Source organism: Lissotriton helveticus, chromosome 3_1 (assembly GCF_964261635.1).
Source record: "Lissotriton helveticus chromosome 3_1, aLisHel1.1, whole genome shotgun sequence".
Taxonomy (NCBI): Eukaryota; Metazoa; Chordata; class Amphibia; order Caudata; family Salamandridae; genus Lissotriton; species Lissotriton helveticus.
In genome coordinates, this window is record NC_136061.1 from 298,180,777 (window position 1) to 298,192,351 (window position 11,575).

Here is an 11,575-nt window from a genome sequence, read left to right on the forward strand (position 1 = left end):
CAATACCTACCCCTCTGAGTGACCATACTCCATTACTCGTAACTATTTCCTTAAAAAGCCTGCCCACTGCACCCTGGTCCCTTAATGGCAGTGATGCTGCCTTCCATGTTTTTACGGGAAGGTGCTATTGGAATTCCTTTGCCATCAAAGGGGTGAAGGAATTGTTACTCAATACCATTTTAGTTCTTAATGAGTGGCATGGTAACGAAATAGTATATTTTGAAGAATTTTTGCGTAAGGTCATTTCTTGTGCTAAAAAATCTTCACGAGCGAAAAGAGGGGTTGAAGTTCCCAGGGCATTGTGTATTTTAAACAAGGAAATTAATAACCTTGTCCGGGAACAATATCTAGAAAGAGGCATTGAACGTGGAAGAGAGATTTCCAGGTTAAAAAGAAAGAGAAATAGACTTAAGCTAAAAATAAAAAAGGCTAAGGAAGATATTACCTGGATTGATCTGCGGGAATCTGTGGTACATGGCAGGATTAGAGATTTTTGGGCAATAATAGGTAAGGGGTGTGGATCTAGATTAAGCCCCTCCCCTATCCCTATCGGGGAAGAAGTATGGGCCAGTTATATACGGGACCTGTATGCAGGGAACTGCATGTCTGACACTTCCGCCCTTGAAGATACCCTTTGTGATGTTAGTAGCATGGGTCCGGATGCGGTTGGCCTAATGAATTATCCTTCAGTAGAGGAAATTGAGACGGCCATAAAAAATATGCGTGTCTCTGGGGCAATGGGTCCAGACGAACTCCCCATGACGGTCCTTAAACAGGACACGCTCGGGTGGAGCACAATTTTGTACCCTCTGTTCAAAGTATGTTTTATGACTAAAAAGGTACCCGCCTCGTGGAGGGGGAGTATTCTGGTCCCTATTTTTAAGAAGGGAATGAGGGATTGCCCGAGTAACTATCGCTTGATCGCACTCCTTGACTCAATCGGGAAGGTTTTCGCGAAATGCCTCCTAGGATCCCTATCCGCGTGGGTCGAGGAGAACAATATTCTGCCGTTTGCTCAGACTGGGTTCCGTAGGAATCACGGAACCCTGGATAATCTTACCGCTCTGCATGTGGTTACGGACAAATATGTACAGGTGCGAAGGGGGACGGTGTATGCAGCATTTATCGATTTCTCCACCGCGTTCGATAAAGTGGACCGTGGAATGTTGTGGAGAAAATTGGCTGCTCTAGGTCTCCCGCCCTACCTGTTGGAGCTGGTGCGGGCCCTCCATACAGAGACCTGGTGTAGGGTCCTGTTGGGGGGTGAAGGGGGACTCTCTGACCCTATTCCATCGGGTAACGGCCTCAAACAAGGCTGTCTATTGGCTCCCCTTTTATTCTCGTTATATACGGCTGATTTGCCCGCCGCCATGTCTAACACCGAGGGTATTGCCCCTCTGGTGGGGGGGACCCCTCTACCTTGTTTGATGTATGCAGACGACGTTCTCATCCTTGATCTAACTCCCAAAGGACTTTCAAATAGGCTACATGCTCTTTATAGTTATGCTGTGGCTCATTGCATGAAGATTAACATATCCAAGAGTAAGGTTATGTGTATAGTAGGTAAAAGGAGGGGTCGAGTAGCAGATTTTGGTTGGTACATTGGGGGGCAAAAGTTAGAGGTTGTCAAGTCATATACTTTTTTGGGGAAAATTGTTACGGCTAATCTGAGTGAGAAACTCCACATAGAGCACTGTTCCCGCAAAGCTATTGCACATGGCAAAGGTCTAAACTCTCTATATCAAGCAACGGGGAAACGTCACTTCCCGATTTTATTGGAGGTGTACAGAGCCAAAATCCCGGCAACAATTCTCTATGGTATAGAGTTAATAGAGGTAAAAAAGTGGGACTTTTGCAATCGGATTGAGGGGAAACTTTTAAGATCTCTCTCCTCATTAAACACTGCATGCTCTTTGGCCGCCTGTAGGATCGAATTCGGTCTAAGGAGCAGTTGGGTACAGGGACTCTGTGCCCTTGTAAGATGGGTGGCTTGTCTTGCAAGAGCGGAAGTTGGGACACTGAGAGCTTTGCTCAAAAAGGAACTATTAGGTAGTTTCAATGAGTTTTCCCAACTTGTTCGTAATTTCAGAATAGCCGTAAAGTTTCTAAAATTAGAAGAAACTACTCTTTTTTCGTATTCACCTATACAGTTAAAACTTGTTTTAAAAGCAGCCTCTTGGGACCTCTGCTTCCAATCAGACAAAAAATCAATTCAGGGAAAGAAGAACATAGATATCCTCCTTGATACTTACATGATGAAGCAGCCACAACCTTACGTGCGATGGTCCCTCCCACACGGCATACGAAGATTTTGGTTTTTGTTACGCTATGATTTAATACCCTTAAATCTTCTGCTATCTAAATGGTATGGCTCCTCCTCTTTGTGCAATCTATGTAAATTAAATATTCAGGATTGCATGCATGTCCTACTGATCTGCCCGGCGTTATGTAAATGGCGCACTAGATGGATAAAAGCAATTTGTTTTCGTCTTGGCATCCTAACTTTGAATGATTTTCGTCATGCATTGTATTTTCCTCCTAGCGAAATGTTCTGCTTCTACATTTTTAATTTTTTTAAAGGTTTTTTAGCTATTTACTGATACTTTATGGAGATGCTTTTTGACTTGTCAATCACTTACTGTTCTGGTGGGTAAATTAATCAGTATCTAGGCTAGATATTTCTTGGGAGGCTAACCCTCTGCATTTGTATTGCTTTGTATTGTATTTCTGTATATTTTTTGGTGTGAATATTAATCAGTATCTAAGCTAGATATTTCTTGGGTGGCTAACCCTCTGCATTTGCATTGTTTTGTATTTGTATTTTTGTATATTTTATGTGGCCCTCTGCGGAGAGCCAAAATCATAATAAATAAAATTGATTGATACCTACTGTGGCATTAAATCCAAAATGGATACAATGGGAAAATTCTCTTGCTACAGACAAAGTGAAATACTATTTTGACCCGGAAATGAAAAAAAAAAAAAAATCTAGAATATGAAAGAGAATATCCTCTGCCAATCGACATTCTGCCCATACGACAGTACGCCTGTGTAATATACACAGACGGACATGCACAACCTTCGGTTTGGGGAAAACAAGCCTATAACGCCACATGCGAGATTGTTAAATACGTGTGGCGCGGAGGTAAATTGAGACCTCTAGTAACAAAATCACACTCTGTAGAAAATAATTCAGATAAACAAACTGAGATAATAGCGTTGAAAATGGCGCGAATTCCCGACACTAATAGTGTGCGATTCATATTACTGCGTCAAATCATACAATAACGACTTGCAGAACTGGGTTCAAAACGGTTACAAAGATGACACAGGTGCCACAATAAAGCAAAAATCGCTTTGGGAACAAGTAGTTCTTTTACGGAAAGAACTACCAAAGACTCACGTGATCTGTTCATTGAGTCATGAACGTGATGGCGTTCACGTTCCAGGGAATTCATTGGCTGAGACAGCCACAGCGGAAGCAAGTAAGCCGGCTTCCGTAGCTACGAAAAAGCGTTCAGGAAAATACGTAGACGGGGAAACGATGCTGGCGGTAAAAACGTCATCAAAAGGCGATTGCTCAGCGCTACCTGTCAACTATCCACTCAATTATACATTCGTAATCGATGCAAACTCCGTTCCTTTTGCTCAAATCCCTGGAGTGGGGGATAGAGTAATTCCAAACAGGAACAGAAGAGGCTTCTTAATACAAGAAGCACATATGGGATTAGGTTTAAGGCATCAGATGATCAAAGAATCTCTGACAGAATTAAAATCAGAATACTGGTGGCCGGAAATGAGCGTGGATAATCACAAATTTGCAATAAAAATTGTGAAAACTGCAACAGAGATCGCAGTGGCGAACCGGCCGAAGTAGTGCCAGAACACATAATAGAAAGCATAAAGCGATCTATTCGCATGATTAAACAGGAAACATGCGTCCCAATGTATATTATTTAAGACTAAATTCATTTAAAAATGTAGACCCCAGCTCTCGGCTGACGTCTGAACTGTTATAACAAGATTTGCGAGTCTATAGCGGCATAGACGCAATTGGCATGCTACATTCTGACCAGGGTCCTGCTTTTAGCTCTCGAGCTTATAAGGAGGCCATGACCAGCATGGGCATTGCATTGCGGGAATCTTATCACTTCCTTCCTGAGGGAAATGGGATGGTGGAAAGAAAAAACCGAGACATAGAGCAATCTATAACGGCAAAGGTATTAGGTTCGGGTGTTGGGTGGGTCAAACATTTAATAAGTGTCCAACGTAGTCTTAATAATCTGCCAAGAAATTCTCTAAAAGGTTTCAGTCCGTACAAACTATTGTTCGGGACTAGAATGCATATCCATGACCTCGATAGTCAAACTTCAGTGGTAGAAAGAAAATGCTTTGATATCAAAGATCGTTTGGCTATTTTACAGGACTTAAATGAAACAAGAAAAGACCTGAGCAACATAAAGTTGAAACAACAGCCAACAGCCACTGAAGAGAAACCACCTGTCCCAGCAAGGCCTGTCTGATTTCCAAAGATTGGGGATCTTGTCAGAGAGAAAATCACGGTGAAGAAGGAATTTGGGCCTTCTTACAGAAAAGCAGGACCTGTCTTAGCTGTCAACGGAACAAGATCAGTTGTACTACCGCCCCTTGCTGGTAAAAAGGAGAACCGAGTTGTATCCATTGACCTGGTTAAACCACAATCATGTGGCCAATAATAAGTAGTAGGCCAAGTGGACTCCCAAGAAGTAGCAGAACACCAAAATTTGCTACAAATCAAGAGGTTCAAACTGAGAGACTAATCACATTTGATAAACCTACAGTGAATCAACAAGGACTATGCAACAAAGCCATGGAACTTATGCCTCTTGAAACCCAAATTACAACAATTTGTCAAGAAACACCTGTCTACAACGATGTAGCCACAGACTATGCTAATAAAACAAGGAAAATCCAGAAGCAATTCCAATAATTGACAGAACTGCATCAGGCTACTTCATCAACTTCGATGACTTTTCTGAGGATCCGAGCGAACCTGAGGAACAGCCAACAACAACAACAACTTTTAAAGACAAAGCTAAAAAACTCTTTCATCAACTAAAGGAGACCTATCTGATTTCCCCATGGATTGAATTTTGGGTGGTGCTAGGTGTACTTTTCCTCCTGCTTTGGCTCATCATGGTACTATGCTTGGGACACTTCATTGAGGGAAAATATGTTACAATGGACACAGCAAGCCAGAACCTCAACCTGGTCCTAAAGCCACACAAGTCTTCACACATCGAGAAAAGAGAACTTTCTTCAGTAAACTTCACAGCCAATCCATTACCCGGTGGGGTAGCATGGGACAAAACAGATTACGATATATATGGCCCGGTCGAACTCTTGAAGTATCCTCATCAATTTAAGGTTTCATTAAGTGACTTTGTAAAACCAAGCACATTCTCTGATGATTGGGACTTTGAAAGTATTAATGATATGATGTCAGACTTAGTTATGTCAGCAAAATTTACAGAACATGATTATTTACAGGGTTCATCGAATTATGATCAGATGTACTGCTACAACCACTATGGTAACCATTATTTGCATAAATCTGCTCAGCCTAGAAATGTTTTAAATTATAATCAATGGGAACATTGTGCAACTCCACCAAAAGGTAGTTCAAAAACATTCTGTGAGAAATGTCCATACTTCTCAGGGTTTAACACAAGTGAAGCAGAAACATTTTATTTCAAACTGTTAAATAAGACAGGAATGAAAACCATGCTGACAAATACAAAATTAATCTATTCAGAATCATTTTTTGAAAAAATGAGTACATTTGGTTTTGATTTCTGGAATAATAACATTGAAACAAAAACGATCTGGGGTACTAAAGATTGGCAAGTCCAAGGTATAGAATCGTTATTCAGAGCCTGCATGATCCCGGAACAAATTATATTTTTGAATGACACAATTCAACAAACAACCTGTCTTGGCCTAGCCAAAATTATAGACTTAAACAAACCGTCTATTCCAAAGCCAACACCTGACAGTAATAGCACTACAGAGGTTGAGATAGACGTAGCCCATATTTTTAACCAAAACAGAACACATCCTGATTGGAAGAAATGGTTGATGTGGCCCACAGACACAAAAAACTGCCAAGATAGATTCCTGAACAAAATACAGGGGTTCAAACTGTCAAGGCCAGACCCTAGATACTCCCAGCGACAACATCCAGGGATTATAACAACATATAGTGTGGGTAAACTATGCCTCGAATGGCTACACACATCCACACTGGCAGAAATTAAGCAACACTTAACTTTACTTAAAGAAGGTGCTGACTTGCGTGATTTCATTATGGGACCACGCAAACAGCGTCAAAAACGTTTCATAGCGACCTCTATATATGCAGTTTATAATGAAGCTTGGAAAGTAACTCAAATTAAAACAGCAGAGAAAATACGGGAAATTGACCGTATTCATTTGGAAAAATCACTTTCTGTTGTGGACAATGGGTTAATGACTCTGTCTTCCAGAATATATTCACTGGACAGTATTGTATCATCTGCAATCGATATAATAGAACAGGACATGCTAATGTTACAACATGGTCAGTCCCAATTGCGTTCTATTGTACAGCTTGGCTAGACGTTACAAAATCTGCGTTCAGGCTACGTGCCTTGGCGTTTAATCAACACAACGTCATTATTCTCTATCTTTAACCTTACTGATATACAAATCAGCTTGGCACAAAAGGGAGCAGAATATACAATTCTGAGCATTGAAAAACTTGAGAGATTACCATTGACAATGTCAGAACGACCTGTCATTGAATGGATAATACACAGGATAATAACTATTCCGATAACGACTTTCCAATTTCGATACTGCCAACAGTATATACAGGCAGGCCAGTATGAAAGGTTGGGTAAAGGATACATCAAGTCATCATGGAAATTACCTTACACACACACATGTTATAGTGAAAAAGGACAGAATGTATTTCTTAGTGGTGATAATTGTGAAAAATCACTAAGTGGTATACTTCTGTGTCAGGGCATAAATTTGCATGGGGCCTGTGAGGGGACTTCAAATAACCTTTCATGTCACCAGCTTGGCACACCTGCAACTCGAATAGAGCCATTCTTTAGACGGCTTTCTAACGGGAGCTACATTCTAATAGTGGACCACAGATGTTGTGGCCTGGTGCCAGGAAAAGCTTATCTGGTAAGTGTAACGTCCAGGGTCACTTGCTGTGAGCAAGTATTGTATCCCAACGACACTCCAGACAGGGAGGGAAAAATTTGGCCCAGTTTGAAAATCTCTTCTATTCTATTTGAATTGATACTTTAAGCAGAATGAAGTCTGTTCTTCTACAGACGCCAGTGCACTTGACGTCATCAAAAGAAACGTATGATCTCCAAGTTGCAAGGACAACGGCAGAGATTCATAACCTTTTATCAACAAATGAAATCTTAAACATTTCTGATACGAATGGTATCGCGAGTGTATTTAAGTCAATTTTTTCGGGACTGTTGACACCTTTCAAAGCAGTCCTGGGCATCTTTCCTAATTTTGTCCATTCACTCTTTGGCGGCCTTCCACTCCTGTTGGGACTCGTAGCAGGCATTTTATTTTTGATTCTCCTGCTTCGTTATGGCAAGCCATGTCACAGACAAGACTCCAGCAACAATGGAAGAAACGATCCTAGCTATACGCTATCGGGACCGCATAACTAAAGTCCTTGGATTAGCCCGGCTAAGAGATCTGAATATGACCTGGTTTCTTTCATTCAGACCCATCTGTCAAAACTGTATCTTACCTGTGCGGAGAAGAATGCGTGTTAGACGTCTGTCTTACACTACAATCAGAAGTACCATTGGATACAGATACTTTGCTGAACCCAGTAAAGGCTCATGCATCGTGTTGTCCCCAGCGGTTACCCATCCTGATGACGGCATTCGTTGAGACTTCACCACTGCGATTGAAGGGTAGTTAAGTGCAAGATGAGAGCAGCATCAACCAGGTACGACCCTCTGTGAGCACTGCTAATCCTGTCATCGATGATAGCAATCACGCTCACGACTGCACAGTTGCGGCATTTTCCAACTTTGTCGAACTTTCACCTGAAGCGGTAAACAGCATTTTTGAAAGTCTGTCTGAAATGATGTTCTCGCCCGAACAGAAAGAATAAACTCTTAAGAAAATGAGCACTCAGCGTTCCCTGAACTCTGAATTTGGCCTTCAGCTTTGAAAAACAAAAGATTCTGAAAATATTTGGAACTGTTTTGACTTCTTCCCTTGAAAACTAAACTATTTTTCCCCGATTCCAAAATATTTACTTTTTTTTGGCACTCATCATCTGCTTAAAGTAGAACTATTCTTAGAGAACAGAGCTTCTATTTTTAGGAACTCTAGAGACAATATATTAACTCAGCCTCTAGCATATTTACAAAAAACTGTATTTATATGTGATGGAATGGTCTCGCACTTTTCTTTTCTGTATTAAGAGCCATTTCATGTGTAATTTTAGCAAATCATTCATGCTGCGATATATGTGCATCTTTTTTTGAACTCATTTTCGTGTATTTCGCATATACCATTTCAGATGCAAAATAATGTATTTTGGGGTGGATCGGTATACACATGCACCGTTAGATATGTTTACTATTGCTTAGTTTTAGTAATTATGGACATGAATTCGTGGAGTGGGTGTAGTGTGTTTTATCTAGGTACCTGAATCAATATCCTATTCTTTGCCCTTGTCCGGTTATAAATCAATAATATCCCTGCAACGGCACAGAAACCCTTTTTCATAATTCGGTCATAGCGCATGCTGTCACATTAAGCAAGCCTATTCCTCCAGCCCCCTAGAAAGCACACCGAGTTCTTAAACAAATCCAAGCCTCCAGCAACCTGGGAAATTCCCAATGCTATTGTTTTGATTTCGTCCGAGAACTCCTGTAAAGCACTGTAAGAACGACCAGTCCTTAGTGACATCTTTATTGACGTCTTATGTCCATCCTTACGTCAACCCCGGCACCTTTCAGGTATAAATATACCGACGCTGCCTTAAGCAAACACACGGCGGTAATCCTGGAGCAGAGCAGCTACTACTTCCGAAGAGCCCAGCTGATGCGAGAGCCCACGGACGCTGCCCCTCCCTTTTGACGCGCTGAGAAAGACGCTGTCTTTTCTCTTGCCGAGAAATCTAGCCTCCGGCGTTTCCAGCTTACCCTTGCGGGTGACTGGGATACCGAGTCCTGAGAGAGAGATACCAGCCCTCCTGCCTTCTAATACCCAGGTACTGAAGTGACTAAACCCTTACAGAGAATTCTTGAGTCAGATTCTTGGCAAACCAAACTTAACTTAAACTGCTACTTACTTACTCCCTCCCATGTATTAGGCTTAGGTCAGGTACACCGGGGTAGGCGTAGTTAGAAGCACCAGTTGAGTACGATTAGTCAATGTATATATGTATGTATCTATTTTATCCATTTTAAAGTATCATATGGCTAAGCAACCATATTAATGCTTTTACAGTATTATTTCATAATCCTGCTTTTACTGTATGCACTTTTCTTAACTATAAGTATTGCAATTGCAGCAATTCATTTCTCTTGTATGAGGAAAGAGACTGCTCAATAAATAACACCTTTTATTGAAAACGCCCGTCTCTCTTTTTCTCTGCAAACTGGTGAAACTAAGTACGCACTTATTGACTGAGTGAAATAGCTGTCTTTTGTTTTCACACGACTCTAGAGATATACTCTTATTCAGGGAGAGCAAAGTTGTCATGTTTTATGGTTGTCAGAAACTAAATCCCTTCTTGTCTATCCAGGGAGGTTAAACTCCTCCTCGCTTATTCGAGAAAGTTTCTAGTGAACTCTGAGCTAGCTGGCAAAAAACGTAAGTCTAATATAGTCAGTAAAGACCTAGATAACCTCAGTCCTACGTCTACACTACTGAATATATTATTCCAATGCGCAGAGCCTATTGGGACTATAGGAACTACAATACAACACTATATGAAATAAAAGGATTGTAACATTTTAAAGGCAGCCCAGTCCTATTAAAAACCTAAAATGGTGGTGTTAACATGATGCTGATGTATGTTAATTTCTTTTTCCTACAGACTCTATGAAGTCTATGTGTAGGGATGAAGACTGGCCATCACTGGACAACAGAGCTATGAGAAGGAAGCTGGCTATGAAGATTTGCAATACTGGAAGAGGACTAAAGAAAACCCCGAACCTAAAAACAATCATTGAAGTTGCTGGCTTTTGTTAAGCCTTTTTGTTCTTTATTTAGTATTCTGGCATTTTTCACCTCTTGAACAGTGGCCTGGACTTTCTTTATGTTCTCTTGTTCAGTATCCTGGCTCCTATGGGGCCAAAGGTGTTTTCGATCACTAAAATTAAATGTTAACACATCCCCTTAGATGCTTTTTCATTTAACCATTAATTTTTTCAGTCTTTTGCCACTGGTCACCACATTAAACAGCTGCAGATAATGCTCTGTGCCTCAAAGTAAGGCAAGTCCCAGTGAGTCAGGAGCATGAGAGTAGCTGCACAAGTTGTTAATCTTATCTTAATGCAAAGTATAACATTGTTGAAGGCACTACTTTTGTATGCATAAGGTATTTCTACAGCACAAAGCTAGCCAAAAGGAATGTTTCTGAAATGTATTGTGTACATTGCCCGCATCTCACGATAGAATTTAAAAAGTAATCTTTCCAGAGTAGGAGAATATCGATCTTATAATTGGGACCAGATTTATGGAAGTTTTGTTTTTGGTTTGCTTAAGTTTTATAATGCGGACTTGACGCAAAATCTTTTCAGGATTTATAAACAAATTGGTATTTGTTACAACACTCGTCCATAATGGGAAAAGTTTTTAGGTTTTTCTAGGCATAGTATTTTTTGTACTGCAAGGGGGCCCTTCCAGTACTAAACCTAAGTTAGACTCTCGCAGACACCTTTGCACCATAGTGCATGGTGCTCAACTGCCTAATGGTGCAGTGGTGCAAGGGAGAGGGGTAGACATGCCTCTTTCCTGCTCTCACCCTGTGATGCAACACAGCAAATTTGGGTGTTGCGCTGCGTTGTGACACTTACTTTAGAACTCATGGCATTGCATATAATTCATGGCATTGTAAAAAGAAGGCATATTGCATCCAAGAGGCCTGTTTTTGACAGGAAGGGTCATTGAGGAGGTGATCCTCTAAATATTTCCCTACCAGCAAATCCATATTCCTAAACTAATAGTTGGACCCTGCAAGGGAATACTGGCTGTCGGCTAATGTGCTTGTAACATGGAATTTTTAAGGTGTAATTCAGCCCGTAATTATTTATTAGTGATCCACAGCCACTCTTAATTTATTCATTAAATCACCTGGAAGCTAGCTACACTTGGCCTGCCGTTGGCATAAAATCCTGCAAGAGTATTTCATAACCATCTTAAAGACCTTATGTAGTCATTGTCTAGTAATCCACGCTCATTCTGTAGTTTTCCCAATATAATCCTAAATAATCTATGCTCATTTTTGAGTTATCATTAAATCATCCTGAAGTAATCCACACTCATC

The 11,575-nt window shown here is 40.8% G+C and overlaps 1 long non-coding RNA gene across 2 annotated transcripts in view; it reads left to right on the forward strand.

The window, feature by feature from the left end:
- Window positions 1–10,330, forward strand: part of LOC144824515 (uncharacterized) — a 66,990-nt gene extending 56,660 nt beyond the window's left edge. For both annotated transcript variants that reach the window (XR_013608992.1, XR_013608993.1), the window contains exon 3: window positions 10,124–10,330. This is a non-coding gene — a long non-coding RNA (uncharacterized LOC144824515). The remainder of the gene's footprint in view (window positions 1–10,123) is intronic.
- Window positions 10,331–11,575: the final 1,245 nt, after the last annotated feature.